Consider the following 11,330-nt stretch of genomic DNA (forward strand, 5'->3'; position numbering starts at 1 on the left):
GCCTAATTTATGGGGGTCCCTGCCCATTCGTGGATTCCTTCTCTTGACTTCTGGTATTATTCGGGCTCCTTTAAGTGTGAGTGTGATGTACATATTTCACTATGCATAGCTTCTCCAGACTGAAGGGGAGAGGGAAGCTTGAAGTTAGGCTGAGGTGCCCTGGAATCTGTTCTCCATGACATCATAGGAAAGTCTTCTCTGAGAGGAAGGGAAAATTGAATAGCTAACCTGTCCTCACAGGGCATCCTGTCCATTCAGTCTCCATCTGTCCATATCTTGTACAGCAAGCTACTCAGGAACCACCTTATTTTAATTCTGGGTTCAGCTGAGGGGTATACTGGGGTCAGCTTTTATCAGTTCATGAGAGCCAATTGTTAAATTTTCAGTGTGACAGTTAGCAAATGTATGAGTCCAGATTTGAATTCAGGTCTGATTCCAGGGTTGGCACTCTACCCACTGTGCCACCTAACTACCCTATGGCAGGAGTGAGATGTCTATGCATAAAAAGCATGCATAGCAGCTTCATTTATACTTTAAAAAAACATTGAAACAAGCCACCTACTTATCCAATGATAGTGGAAGGGTGGAATAAATAGTTAATTCTGCATGTAGTGGAATATTTTTGTGCCACAAAAAGAACATAAAAGAGACAATAAGGTTTAAGGTAGCACTTTGACAGGCTTAGGTCAAGAAGACTTGGGTTTAAATCTTGTGTCTGACACTGTGTGACCTTGGGCAAGTCATTCAACATTTATATGCCTCAAACAACTATCTAGGACTCATCTGCTAAACCATAGACAGGTTGCAATATGTATAAACATAGTATATTGCTTAGCACAGTGTCTGGAACATAGTAAGCACTTGGTTAATAAAAATAAAAAAAAAGAAAGAAAGAAATTTTCAGTGTGAGTTTTCACACCTCTGAAATGGGCAAAAAATAGGTTTTGTCCAATGTCTAAACATAAGAAACTGATGGAGAAAATGTTGATAATGAAGATTAAACTTAAAATATGTCCTGCTTATACTCTCCTCCCCACCATGAGAGCTGGTTGTTAAATATTTACCAACACAACACTGCCTTGGTCCCAGTGAAGAATGCTAAGGGATGGAGTAGGAAACAGGCTTTAGGGTTGCCCCATTTTGGGGAATGTGATCCAGAATTGAGTTAATCCCTAATCAAGGGCTCCTCTCTTTGCCACTATCTTCAATATCTGGGATGGGCCACAGATTTCCAGGCAAGCTTATTGAGAGCAATACTCGAGTTACAAAGCACTACTCCACGGTCGGTTATATTGGATTTGCTGATTTTTTCAGATGGAAGGAGAATGTGAGGGACCATGTAAAGAAAGTTACATTCATCTAGCAGAGGGGTAACATCTACTTTGTCTGAATTAATATGTGAAGGGTACGCATAAAATCATCCAAAATGTTTCAACAAGTAGTTGAGTCTGAAAGATGGCTGAGGAAGCCAGAAGAATGTAGTAAGCAGTGCAGTTCTAGCCTCCTAGAAGGTTGGGAACCATAGGTGGCAGGTGTGAGTGGGTTGGAGTGGAAGGAAGAAGATATCTACTCTGGGGAACATGTAACCTCCAAGATCAACTCAAAAGTTCTGTAAGGGGTTGACAAATGAATTACCCAAGCCCCTGCCCCAACAAGTGCCATCTCCTTTTTCCCCCTGCACCCTCAGTCTTCTTGAGAGAGACTGAAGCAGAGTGAGGGTCTAGGACTGGGCAACAGCTCTGGGAAAATCTTGCTGCAATGGGGCAATGTTCACAATCCCTTCCAAAATTGAGTCTTTTTTGGTCCCAGAATAGGAATCTGTGCGGGAAAAGCAGAAAAGCCCAGTCTGAAAAAGCCTTAGTCCTCCAGTCTTTATTACATTGTCCTGTACAACCATTCCAGGCTTAGGATTAGGAGAACTATGTTGGTCCCAGCAAAGAGAGCAAAAAGTCCTAACTATGTGTGTGTGTGTGTGTGTGTGTGTGTGTATGTAGAGACAGAGAGACAGAGAGAGACACAGACAGAGACACAGAGAGACACAGAGACAGAGAGAGACAGAAACAGAGAGACAGAAACAGAATCAGAGAGGCAGAGCAAAGGAAAGACAGAGAGACATAAACAGAGACAGACAGTCAGAGGCAGAGAAACAGAGAAACATAAACATAGATAAAAAGATAGACAGAGAGAAACAGATATAGAGACATGAATCCTAAGGCTATCAGAATGTTCAACATAAGACTGGAATATCTTTACTATCCCTGGTAGAGGAGATGAGGGAAAATGTATGTTCCCTATATTTTGATAAGCTTCAAAATCCTCTTCAATACTGATGTGGTGTTTGGTGTCAGGACAGAGAGCTTCATGGAGTGTCTAAATCCTCTGTCTCTACAGAACTCTTTGGAAGGAGGCCACTGATGACTCAAGAAGCTTGAGGAGAGGCAGGGGGAAGAACTTTCCTCTTTTTGTCTCAGATGCCTAGTCTAATGTATTTTGGTTCCTCTAGGGCTAACTTGGTTCTGGGAGATTGGATTTTAATAGCTCCCTAAATCCTGATTTTTGACCTCATAGGTTCAGTTCCCTCCCTGGGAACAACACAGAAGGAAGTTACAATCAGAGCCAGAGTCCAAAACCTTATCTAAGAACCTCTTTTCCCAAATGGTAAGCTCTGGCACCTTTCTTTTACCTGTCAAACTTCTGAGGTGGATGACAAGTCCCACTCCAAGTAAAATCGGTCCAAGCACCAAGCCCCAATTCCAGTAAGCATTTAGTCCGGGCAGATTCAGTCGGTGCCCCTGGGGAACACAGATCTTGAGGTTACTATACATCCATCTGCTCTAACTTAGGGTCTCTGCTAGAGGTCCTGGAGCCTGTCTCAGGGTATGGGGTTTGGAAAAAGATTGAGGGAGCCTCTGGGAGGGAAGAAGGGAAATATAAAGGACCATTTTTGGAATCAAGAATTAAGGGGGCTTATTTTAACCTACTGGTTTCAGATACTAGTTTTTCTATACTGGAGTCTCTAAAGGAGAATCAAGAGCCCCTGAAAAGGGATCAGCTCTTGTGACTGAAGGCTAATCAGGAAAATATCTGGAGCCTTTATATCTCTTGAAAAGGAGAGGACTAGGATTCCCCAGGTGCTCTGCCCTAGAATAGAGATCTCCCAGGAGGTCAGGGTTTATGTTGGAGGAAGCAGATTGAATGTGAGAGATTTCAGGAGACAGGGACAGCACACTCACTCTGAGTCTCTGGAGTCTTCCCTATCTATGGAGTGTAGGGACCAGGGACTTAAGGAATCAACTTGGGGCAGCTAGGTGGTGCAGTGGATAGAGCACCGGCCCTAGAATCAGTTCAAATTCGGCCTCAGACACATAACACTCACTAGCTGTGTGACTCTGGGCAAGTCACTTAACCCCAATTGCCTCACCTGAAAAAAAAAAGAAAGAAATAAGCTCTTACTCCAGTCTACAGTGATAGGGCTCTGCAAGCTGACATGGTCCACATGGCAAATAAAGACATCTCCTCTTTGGGGGGTCATTTCCAGCATCACAAGGGTCTGGAAGGTCCAGTCACCATTCTGGATTTGGCCTGTGGACCAGACTCCAGCCTTTTCTTCTTTTGCATTCCTGAAGCAGCTGACCTTGATCTCACCAGGATAGAAACTGGTCACAGAACAGAGGAGCAGGTTGTGGTGCCCAAGAGGTCGTATCTTTGAGGGGAAAACCTTAACCCTGGCCTGAATTAGATGAGAGATAGACTCATTAGGGAGATGAACTGGTCTCTGATCTTTTGGCCCTTCCCATTTCCATAGGTCTGTATCCCTTTAGCCAACCCCTATGACTTTAAAATAGTCCTTCCTGATTTCCTTCTGCATTAATTCTTTCCTATGAGGCCTCACTTAGGTGCCATTTCCTTCATGAAAATTTCCCTGATTTCCCCAGATGGAAGGGAAATCTCTTCGCTCAAATTTTCCCAAAGGACTTTGGAATGCTCATTCTGCTTTGTATCATACTTACTTGTGTAAAAATTCTTACTGAAGCCCCTTTGATAGATTCTAAGTTTATTAAGAGCAGGGACTAAATTGTTTGTATTGGTATATCTTTAGTATCTTGCATAGACCTTTGCAAATAATAGGTGCTTAATTTTTTTTTTTTTTTGGGCTAGGCAATGGGGTTAAGTAATTTGCCCAGGGTCACATAGCTAGTAAGTGTTATGTGGCTGAGGCTGGATTTGAACTCAGGTCCTCCTGAATCCAGGGCTGGTGCTCTATCCACTGCACCACCTACCTGCCCCGGTACTTAATTTTTAAAAATGGAATTGCAAGCAAGAGGAAAGATAGGTAAGGAAGACAGTAGAGTCCAAAAATTTAATTCAGTTCAACAAATGTGTGTTGTCTACAACTTGCATGGGCAAAGGTTAGTGTGTCAACATGGATAGAGTAGTGGACTTGGAATGAAGAAGACCTGGGTTCAAATGCTACCTTTGATACTAGCTCAGCCTTAGTTTGGACACTTGGCTATCAAATAAGACAAATATACCTGTACTACCAACTCATGGGGTTGTGGTGAGGCTCAAATGAGGTAATGTATATAGAGAGCTTTGTAAACTTCATACATATAAATGTTTTTTATTATTATTATTATTGTTATTATTATACAATGCCGCATTGAGATTGAAGAACGTCTAGTGGTCCCTCTCCAGTGATTGATCCAGAGTACTGTATTGTTCATTCTAGTTTCAGGACTTAGAAAGTAGGTGATCCCTCTCCAGGTAGGTATAACAATTTAAATAGACATCCTGAAATTTGTTTTTAACGTGGGATTTTTTTCACAAGAAGGTTATTTAATTGAGTGTTGCTTTTCCTGAAACAAAGATCACCTTGTGTGAACTGTAATAAAAACATGAGGTTGGATTTTAATCTCTGTTTCCAATTGGTTAAAGAAGACAAGTCACCTGCTCCTGCTGCCCTTTAAAAGTGAAGGTTGACATTCTAAAGAGTTCAGTGGGGGTGAACTATTTCACCAAACCAAATACCACTTTGAAATGGAGAGTAGAGAGGTCTCCTGTGACATGGAAAGATTACATTTGCTATTTATCTCTGCGCAATGGCTCTATTCCTTCCAGAAAGCTAGGAAAGTAGAAGCAGTTTCCATATGCTGGTGAAACTGTTAAGTCTGGGCCTCTCCAATTCAGCAGAGTGAATGAATGAATGAATGAATGAATGAAGGATTGCACATGTATACTATGTGCAAAAGCACTGTGCCAAGCCCTAGGGATATAAATAGAAAAGTAAGCCATTCTCTGCTCTCAAGGTGCTCACATTTTATTGAGGGAGTCAAAGGGGAAGAGAAGGGAACAAACATTCATTAGATGTTTAATATGTGCTAGGCACAGTGCTAAGTGCTTTACAAATATCAATTCATCTAAACCATTCAGGAGGTTTCAGCTACAAGTCAGAAACATCTCCTCCAGTAACCTAGATTGACTCTGAATTGTTGTGGCATCACACATTCACCCTTTCCTTCCAGTGAATCGGTCCCTGCTTGCAGGGATGCTCACAGAAATGCCTGGATATGGCAAGGAAAGAGACAAAAGAAAACTCAATTCTTTCTCCTTCCCCAGAGCCTTTTCAGTTGGTCCATGCATTAGTGATTGGGAGAACCACAAAAGCCATGGGAAGGAATGTTTTGAACTACCCATAGAACTATAGATTTCACCTTCTCAAGTCCTGAAGGCTTATACTTGAATTAATTCTTCCCATAGATTTGAGACTCTATATTCAACCCAAGTCTCTTATCATATTAATTTCTCTCTCATCTCTTTAAGTGCCCTACTAGTGCCTCCTAAATGACTTCATGTTAAACCAAAAGAGGCCATCTGGTGCCCAGAGGCCTCTCCTACTGGTCTGGTAATCCCCTAAACAGACCCAGTTTGTCCAGGGAAAATAATCATTGCTTCCCTTTCTCTTTCTCAGTTCCTTGAGTTTCCCCTTTGAGGAACAAGTCCCACCCTCCCACTGGAGAGACCATGACTTTTCCTTTACCTCTCAGACTTCTTTAGTCCTAATTCTGGCTCAGCCTGAGAAGTTAGGGTGGGATTATTGAAGAGTTTAGGGGGGATGGTTGGAGTTTTCTTGCACTAGTAATAATGCCTTATATTAATATAGAATTTTACAGATTTCAAAGTGTTTTTGTATATATTCTTATTCTCTCCTTACAGGAATCCTGTGAGACAGGCAGGACAAGAATTATTTATCTTAATCTTAGCAGTGAGGAAAACTAGTCTGGAAAAAGTGAGGTGACTTGCCCCAAATTACATGGCTAGTAAGTAAATCAGGACTAGTGACCAGTGAACATGACTTTTAGTTCAGTTCTCTTTCTGCTGCATGTGCCATCCATATCAGCCAGGGTCCCTTTCTTGAGTCCTCTACTCACCTTTCCTTTGCAATATGAGTTTATCATATAAAAGGTAATTGTGCCTGCACACATTCACTATGGACCTTGCACGCTTGACTATTTCCTTCTGCCTGTTCCATTTCTGGACTTGGGATCTCCACAACTCCATTTTTGCCTCAAATAGTCCCACGTCACTGTCAAAGTGCACAAACTCCTCCCGGTCATAGATGAGTCTTCAAAAGTGGACCTGTTGGATTCCATTGGTCATGTGACACTCAGACCTCACCTGACGTAGGTAATTCTCTGGGGAGAGAGACCAGGCTATTATTATAGAGGATACCCCCCACCAAACTAAGACAAAATTCCACTTCCCTTATCTTTGAGTGGGAGACATTCTTCTAATACTGAATCCTGGTTAAAAACAGGTGAATCTCATATGTATTTGTGGAGGTATAGTAGAGTCAAATTCAGGCAACCTGATTTGTTCTAGCTTTTCCTCCTTTAGTCACACCTGCCAGGCCTTCCTTAGCTCCTCCTCAGATTTCCCTGACATATAGTCTCCACCAGAAGGTAGATTATTAGCCTTAGATGAGTCATTATAGTTTCCAGCAGGGCAGCTAGGTGACACCATAGTGCATAGAGTGCCAGGTCTGGAGTCAGGAAGACATCATTCTGTGTTCAAATCTGACCTCAGATACTTACTACCTGTGTGACCTTGGGCAAGTCACATAACCCTGTTTACCTTGATTTCCTCATCTGTCAAATGAGCTAGAGAAGGAAATGACAAACCACTCCAGCATCTTATTCAATAAAACCCTCAATGAGGTCACAAAGAATTGGACATGGCTGAAAGTGACTGAACAAAGCAGTTTCCAGTAGGTGATATGCACTAAGACTGAATGCCAGGCCAAGCAAATCTTCTCTATTCATGCTTGTTCTTCTCCTTACCTGTAGTCAATCAATCAACATTTTTCAAGGACTTCTTACACTTCAGAGCTCTGTGCTAATCATGTGTGAGGTACACACACACACATATGTGCCTCAAACACACACATATATCTGTATGTATGTATAGATATGTGTGTATAAAATATGTGTGTGTATATATATATATATATATAATATGTGTGTATTTCTGAGGAAAAAAAAGAAATGGGACCAAATTCTCAAAAAGAAACATTTTCTTTGCCAATGTGTGGTCCTCAGATATTTGTGTACTGCTTAAAGAAGTCCTCATAAATAAAAACTAAATGAAGGACCTATTTGTCCATTTTTAGCTTTGACTTCTATCTTGTTTACCCTCATATACTAAGAAGAACAGCCTAGCCTTTAAGGTGGGTATGAAATTGCTCATTGCTGGCATTCTGAAATATGGTCTCATTTTTCCTATTCAGCATATTGTTCATGGCTACATAAAATGTCCCTGCCTCTCTAGTCAGATTATTCTTCTCATTGTCCCACTTATAAGCCACGTTTTTGGTGGCTTCTTTGTCTTTGTTTATGGTGTCACTTCTTCCTCTCTGCTGTATTTGTCCACTTGAACAAATCTTAATTTTCAAGGCCCAGGTCAATTCCCACTTACTCTATTAAAGGCTCCCCTGACAACTTTGATTCATAATATTCTCCTCACTTCCCTTCTCAGTCCTGTTCCTGGCTTCCAGATTTCCATGTCATACTATCTCATCCTGGAACTTCCTTCATCTCCTGGGGCCTCCTTGCCCTGGAATATCCAGGGCATGTTGCCTTCTCAACATAGAACATCCCATTGTAAGGCCTACCTCCTTCTCCCATTGATGAGTTGTTCCTGGAGGCCCCATTTTTGGAAGGTTCAAGGTTGACTTTCACTCTCTTCCCTGTTCTGTTCCTTCTGGATTTCAAAATCATTCCTCTATGCCAGGTACCTTCACATCTCTCTCTCACTCCCTCCCTCTCTGCCACTTTTAAGCTCCTTTTTCTATGTTGTCTTCTATATTAGAAAGTAAGTTCCTTGAGGGTATGATCTGTTTTTCTTTTTGCTTGTATTTGTATCAGAAGTCACAATTCTGCCTAAACTAATTTACTTATTCAGTGATAAACAAATCAAATAGCATAGTGCCTATTAGATTTTATTGTTATTCAGTCATTTTTTAGTTGCGTCTAACTTTTTGTGACCCCATTCAGAGCTTTCTTGGCAAAGATACTAGAGTGGTTTGCCATTTCCTTCTCCAGCTTATTCTACAGATGTGAAAATGGAGGCAAAGAGGGTTAAGTGATTTGTCCAGGGTCACACTTCTGGTAAGTGTCTGAGGCCAGATTTGAACTCAAGAAGATGAGTCTTCCTGCCTCCAGGTTGGGTACTCTGTGCACTATGGTGCCTCCCCAACCCCCAAAGTGCTTAATAGATACTTGTTTCCTTCCTTCCCTAGCACTTGCTATACCACTTATTTTAGAGCTTAAAGACTGTCTCATACTGTTTTCTAATTGCTTCATGAATATGTCTGATCTCTTTAATGAGATTACAAGTTCTCTGAGGGCAGAGACTATGTCATCTTTTTGTGTATCCCCCCACATTGCCTAGCATGGTGCTGAGAGTTCAGTGGGCACTTTAAAAAAAAATCCAATGTTTAAGTAAAGAAAAGGAATAACTTCTGGAATTTTTCTCTCAAAACATAGGATCAAAAATGTCCTCAAGACGGCAGAATGGGGCCTAGCCCAAACATAAGTACTTCAGCAAAGAGGAAAAAAGAGCACCAGACCACATAATGACCATGAAATCTGAGGAGAAAATATGGTAAGAACATTTTTGCATTTTCCCTTCCCAAGTCTTTAAAAAGAAGCAGTCAGAAGTTTCTAGTTATTGGTGTTGGGGGTGGTGGAGAGGAGGATGAGGGTAGGATCTAGCTAGAAAAATCTGCTTGCAAATATAGCACAGAGAAACCTTTCTAGTGTTTGGACAGTTTTAGCCCAGGAAAGCCTGCTGTTGTGTATCCAAGGTCAGAGAGGTGGGAACTTGACCATGGACTAGTCAGAGATATCTAGAGGCTACAGCTGTGTCACATTGACTGAACGAAGGGACAGAAGCCTGCAGATTTTGAACCTGGAGGGCAATGATCAGCCCACACTCTGTATTAGATTGCCTTGGCTTAAGTCAATTATAAGTTATAACACACAGTGCTCGTTACCTAGACCACAGATAATCTAGATCAGGACTGAGGAAGCCCCTACTATTCCTTCCGGAAATGTACAAAGACTGGCCATGACACAAAATCCCATTTCAGGGAGCAAAACTGGCAAAACGAGCAAACAAAAGTAAACACCAATGATCGAGAAATCTTATGCAGCCAGGAATAACTAAGACACAGATTCAGAGGCAGAAAATAATTCTACAATGCCTACAACTAAGTCCTCAAGCAAAGACACAGATTTACCACAAGCTTTACTGGGATTTCTAGAAGAAATGAATCAAAGGTTTGAAAACGATAATATAAATGAAATGAAATCTGTAGAAGAAAGAACAAGAAAGTTAGTGAAAGTTCTAAAGGAAAGAATTGGAAGGGGAATTAACAGTTTAGTGTGGGAGGTGCAGAACCTTAATTGAGTAACAGATTCCTTGAAAATTAAATTGGATCCAAGAGAAATCAGTGAATGCATGGAACACTAAGAAATACTAGAATGAAATTGAAGGCCTGAAAAAGAAGAGAATGTAATGTATTCATGTAAAGAATGTAATATATTGTTATATTTCATGTAGAAAACAACTCATCTAAAAAATCAAAGAGAGATAACTTGAAACCATAGGACTATCTCAAAACTTTAACCATGAAAAATTGCAATTACAATATTTCAAGATATCATGAAGCAAAACTATCCATGCCTATTAGAACCAAAGGGTAAGATGAAAATAGAAAGAATTTTCCATTCAACTTTTGAAAGAAATCCCCAAATGAAAAATCATAGGAATACCTTAGTCAAAATTCAGAGTTTCTAGGTTAAAGAAAAAAGAGAGCTTGGAATACATTTTTCAAGAACACAAAAGATAAAGTCTTGCAACCAAAAATAACTTACCTGGAAAATGGGATATAGTTTTGTGGAGGGAAAGAGACCTTTAATAAAATAGAAAATTCCCAATTATTCCTGATGAAAAGGACAGAATTGAATAAATGCTTTGAAATTCAAACACAAGAGTTAAGAGAAACATAAAACAGTAAATATATTTTAGCAATCAGAAGGAATCATATGATAATGATGTGTTCATATTTTAATAAGGAGAGAAGAAACAAATTTCTCTGCAAAACCTTGTTCTCTGCAAGGGTCATAGAGAGAGTAAATAAGATAGAAGGTTTGGGAGTAGTTTGTTTCAGTGATCCAAAAAGAAAAAAAGAAGGAAATAGGAATATAGTATGGAAGAAAAAATGAGAAAGAAGCTGAATATTAATTATCTCACATAATCTGGGTGAGTGAGAAGACTATGTTAAGTGTGGGAAATGGTGTGAGGAGAGAGGGTTATACTTGAATGTCACTTTCATCTGAATGAGACAAGGGAGAGTTGAATACATACATTCTCTCTCTCTCTCTCTCTCTCTCTCACACACACACACACACACACACACATGCACAGAGGATTTGAGGCAAAAATACATTAAGTTCAATAGGAAATCAGGCAGGAAAAGGGGGACAGGAGAGGGCATGATGGTAAGTAAATTAATGAAATATTACTGTACTGTAAGAAATGATGTGGAAAGAGAAATTCTATTTAAAATTACTGTAGACATCATAAAATATTTGGGAGTCTACCTCCCAGAACAAAACCAGGAACATTTTTTTAATGAACACAATTACAAAACACTTTTTACACAAATAAAGTCAGATCTAAATAACTGGAAAAATATCAGTTGCATCATAGGATGAGCTAATACAATAAAAATGACAATTATACCTAAATTAATTTACATATTCAGTGTC

At 40.2% G+C, this 11,330-nt stretch overlaps 1 pseudogene; it reads right to left on the reverse strand.

Annotated features, from left to right (window-relative positions):
• Positions 1-1,720: 1,720 nt before the first annotated feature.
• Positions 1,721-11,330, reverse strand: part of LOC114053567 — a 13,977-nt pseudogene continuing 4,367 nt past the window's right edge.

This window comes from Vombatus ursinus, unplaced genomic scaffold (assembly GCF_900497805.2).
Source record: "Vombatus ursinus unplaced genomic scaffold, bare-nosed wombat genome assembly UNPS02014811.1, whole genome shotgun sequence".
Classification (NCBI taxonomy): Eukaryota; Metazoa; Chordata; class Mammalia; order Diprotodontia; family Vombatidae; genus Vombatus; species Vombatus ursinus.